Consider the following 4,754-nt stretch of genomic DNA (forward strand, 5'->3'; position numbering starts at 1 on the left):
GCTTCCTTCAGACAGTTTTTTGCGAGCAATGAACAAAGGTGGCAGTTAAAAAACTTCACTTTACTCACTCTTATGTAGGTGAGATTGTTAGAATCCTTGTCATGCATATAAATGATGAACAGGTAGCGCTGAGGTGTTTGGAAGAGTTTATTGCAGAAAATCCATCTCTGGGATTATTCCCAGGGTCAGGAGTGCACATTTCTGCACGGGAATTCACTGGGAAGTTGGTGTGCGTGCACAGATATAAATATTTTTCTGCTCCGAGCGGTTCTTCCTTGTCACCAGGGTTTCTCAGGCGCCGGTATTGCCCACGGCTCTCGCTCTTTGATACGTGACGTAGCCGCTTTTTTTTTTAACCTTTGGCGGAAGCAGGAAGCAGAAGAAGTTGCAGTGTTTCTTCCGGCACAGCGATGGCGGATCGGAGCGCGGGAGAAGACTGGCCTCAACGGCCACCGGAGGAAACCGGAGCAGAAGGTGGGGGACCAGGGGGCGATGGTCCCACTAGAAGACGAAGCAGCAACGCAGGGACCAGCCCGGAGCAGATAATGGGCATGGGAGGAGTGCTTCTACGTGGGTTCATTGAAGACCGTGTGGAGAGGACCTGCAGTAAGGAAAAGGTCAGCCAGGCAAAGCAAGAGCTGGGAGGAAATGAGATGACCATTGATCCCTCCATTAAGCGCCTGATCGAGTGTCTACGCAAAATCGGCGATGAGCTAGACGGGAACATGGAGCTGCAGAGAACGATCGATCAGGTGCCAACCAACTCTCCCAGAAAGGTTTTCTTCCAGGTTGCCTGTCAGATGTTTGCAGATGGGTCTTTCAACTGGGGGCGTGTGGTAGCACTCTTTTACTTTGCCTGCAAACTGGTCCAAAAGGCTCTCCTCTCCAATGTTCCAGAGCTGATCCGCACTATTTTCAACTGGACCATGGATTATCTACGCGATAACTTGCTAGAGTGGATTCGGGATCAGGGAGGATGGGAGAGTCTGTTTGGTACACCAACGTGGCAGACCCTTGGCATCTTTGTAGCTGGAGTACTGACGGCCTCCCTCACCTTCTGGAAGTTTTCTTAGGATTGTGTGAAAGCATTAACCTAGCACATCCCAAAGTGGACGCTGAGCTTCCTTTGCTAATGCCGGACTGTGCTGATCGGGCACTTCTGTTCATCATCAATTGCAAATGGCCCTGTGAATTCTTCATACTTTTACACAAATTCCTTGTGCCTTTTTTAAGAAGAAAATATGAAAGACATTTTTGTTTTTTAATTACTGTTTCAATTTGTTTACTTGAACAAATCCTTTTCTTGATATAAATATTTGTATCCAGTGGACCTGGTTGGATGTTTACTCCAGTCAAGGGCAGGATTATATCATCACCAGGTTGCGTATGAGCCATTAACATCACCAGCATGAAAGCATCACTATGAACCATGTTAGACCCTGACTTTAGATTGTACCAGCATCTCTGTGCCTTCTTGATCATTCTTCGTGTACCTTACACTAACTATACATCACTTCCTCCACTCCCCTTTTGACTCCTATTCGATTTTTCGGTGCAGGCGGCAAGATGGGAGGGAATCTTGTCTGTCTTCTTCTAAGTGGCTTCTGCTCCTGAATGGGGAGTAGGCATGATTGGTGTCTGGCCAGGCCAAGTGACCTTAGACTCTGCATCATGTACACTTGTGACTGCATGAGGTCAGATTTAGCCTAGCAGGAAAGGTCAATGGGAGGAGCATGGATTTTGGATATGTGTAGATAAATAATTCCGTTATGGCCACCTTAGTTTCGGTTTATATTTCATCTGAGTACCAGCTTAGATGAAAGGTTTTTGCCTCAAACATTCTGGCTCTTATTTAGATCTTTGGTGGCAATAACCCCGCACAAACTTCTGGAAAAGTTCCTTACGGGGTAAAGTTTAAGAGGAGGGAATGACAGTAAGTTATGCACCTGTGCGGCTGATGTTTCTCAGTTGAAGTGACCACCTCTGCAGTCAGATGAGCCCAGTGAACATTTCTGGTAAAAGAAAAAAACCCAGAAATTTCTGCCTCTGCTCGTCTAGTTTTCTCCTCTATGTGTGGGACTGCAAAAGTATTCCCAAAACGAAGGATACAATGTCAGTGCCCACAAATCTAGTGTTCATACCATGCTGGGGACGGTGGGTGCGCTGCACCGTTGAGGCAGCACTATGAATTTCAATGAACGTCTACCAAACTTCAACAAAGGAGTATTAATTTAATTTATTTTGCATTTTTCTATAGAACCCGCTACCAAGTGTTGTGTGGGCTTTACTTTAAAACATAACTGTGGAGAACTAATGTCTCAAATGTGATTGAATGTGTTCGTTTGCATTAAAAATAACAGGTATACGATTCTTTAGACTGTTTTAGTCTTACTAAAAAACAAAAAAACAAGCTGAGCTCTAAAAATAAACATTATATGTTACAATAGACTGACAATGCACAAAGGTTTAGGCAAAACAGTTTTGTTAGAAAATAGAAGGCGGAGGGAGCAGAAAGGAAAGATCGAGTGGAGGATAGTGGTAGCATATTTTAATATAGACAAGGAAGGGAACTGGGGTATGCAGTTAAGCAGAGAGCGAAGGCTCCAACAGTATTATTGGACTGAATTAAGAGAAGCAGCCGACTGAAGGGCGAGAAAGGTGGTGGCAGAGGCAAGTTACTCGGACGGGCATAGTTACAGATCAGCTACCCTAGCTCAAGGGGTAAAATCACCAACATTTGTAGGTCTCATCGAAAGACAACATTTAGCTGTCTTTGGTCGAATACTTATTGTTGGACATGGCCCTTGCTGCAGGGTTACCTTCCTCCTACTCTTTTTCTGACCTTTTTTGTTGGCTTTGGGACTCTGGGCAATTGACCACTGCTAATCAGGGCTAAAGTGTGTACGCTTTCTACTTTAAACATGCTAACATTGTCTTATCCACAATTGGCATATTTAATTTACTTGTAAGTCCCTAGTCAAGTGCACTGTTTGTGCCCAGGGCCAGTAAATTAAATGCTATTAGTGGTCCTGCAGCACTGATTGTGCAACCCACTCAGTAGCCCTTTGAACATGGATTAGGCCTGACATTACAGAGCCTTTGTGTGCCGTTTTAAACTGTCATTTCGATCTGGCTAGTTAACCTGCTTGTCAAGCCAAACCATTCCGTTGTATTACATGTAAGTCACCCCTAAGGTAGGACCTATGTAGCCCCATGGTCAGGGTGCGGTATATTTAATATGCAAGACATGTACTTTTGAGCTTTATATGTTCTCGTAGTGAAAGACTGCTAAATTCATTTACAACTACTACAAGGCCTATCTCTCCCATAGGTTAACATGAGGATTGCCTTAAAACATCTTTTAAGTGTAATTTCTCATTGGAAGCAGATAGAAAATTGGAGTTTGGTGTCTCTGAACTCACCCTTTAAAAACACCTGTTTAAGTAAAGTTGTTTTTTAAATTGCAGGTTTGAAAATGCCACTTTTAGAAAGTTAGCATTTTCTTACTTTAACCATTCTGTGCCTCTGCCTGTCTCTGAATACACGTCTAGGTTAGAGTGACAGATGGGCTTTGTGCTTTCCCTATAGACAGTCACACAAAGACAGCTGGGGTATGAAATTTGCATCTTGATGGCCCATCCCCAGGCTGATGAGCCTTCCTGAGGTAGATTGGGAGGGAAGAGCTGACACTTACGCCTGAATAGAGCCGTGCCTGTCCCCACACAAAGAGTTGCATACACCCCTGTGGTGTGTTTGGAGCGAGGGCAGGAAAGGCAGGGACCTTGTGGTCTTCGAAGGCCTCTTTAATGTCTCTCCCACTTCAAAGACACATTTGTGTATAAGTACTGGACCCTGACACCATTAAATCAGAACTTTGCTGGAATCAAGGGCATTCTGCCTGGAAGAAGAGCTGCGTCCTGCAGAAGGGACTGCCACTTTGCTGCTTGCTCTGCTGTGTTAGCTTGCTGCCGGCTAATTGCTGTACTGTAGGAGGGACTGCCACTTTGCAACTGGCTCTGATGTGTTGGCCTGCTACCTGCTGCTCCCTGCTGGGAGTAAGAGGGAGTGGACCGGCTCTCTACATCTTTGAACCCAGGATTCACCAAGGTCTTTCTGACTTGCCTCCTGTTCTTCTGAAGTCTCAGGGACACAAAAGACTTCTTGCAACTTCCTGGTGCTGCACAACTCTGCCATCTGTGAATCCTACCCTTGCCTGAGGTGTTCCCTCGAGTCCTCGGACTCAGAAGTGGGGTTTTCAGCTGTTTTGACAGCGATCCAATCGCTGAAGCCACTGAACGATGACATCGCAGCCTGACATCGACGCAGCATCTGTGTATCGAAAAAGGGTTCAACACTGGACCTTCCATCGAACTTTGGATTTGCACCCGTCCCTCATGTCCTCAAGTAACCTTGTGACTTCTAAGCACTGTTTTCATATTTAATGTTTAAAAACTCATATCTCGACTTCTATATATTGGACTTTTGTAGTTTTCATCTTGCTTCAATCAGATAAATATTCTGTATTTTTCTAAACTGCAATAGAGTCTTTTTGTGGTGTTTTCATTGAGTGAATTTAATTAAAGTGTGCACAAATACTTTACACATTGCCTCCTAAATTAAGGCTGACTCCTCTGTGCCAAGCTGCCAGAGGATGAGCACAGGTTAATTTAGGGTGTGTATCTGACTTACCCTGACTAGAGTGGTGGTCCCTACTTGGACAGAGTGCATACCTCTGGCAACTAGAGCCCCTATTT

General features: G+C 44.8%; 1 pseudogene across 1 annotated transcript; it reads left to right on the forward strand.

Annotated features, from left to right (window-relative positions):
* The first annotated feature begins 312 nt into the window (after window positions 1-312).
* LOC146776462 (apoptosis regulator BAX pseudogene) lies at window positions 313-4,539 on the forward strand (annotated as a pseudogene). Its single transcript, XR_014971906.1, has one exon. The product of XR_014971906.1 is annotated as an apoptosis regulator BAX pseudogene (transcript).
* The last annotated feature ends 215 nt before the right edge of the window (window positions 4,540-4,754 follow it).

Source organism: Triturus cristatus, chromosome 12 (assembly GCF_964204655.1).
Source record: "Triturus cristatus chromosome 12, aTriCri1.1, whole genome shotgun sequence".
Taxonomy (NCBI): Eukaryota; Metazoa; Chordata; class Amphibia; order Caudata; family Salamandridae; genus Triturus; species Triturus cristatus.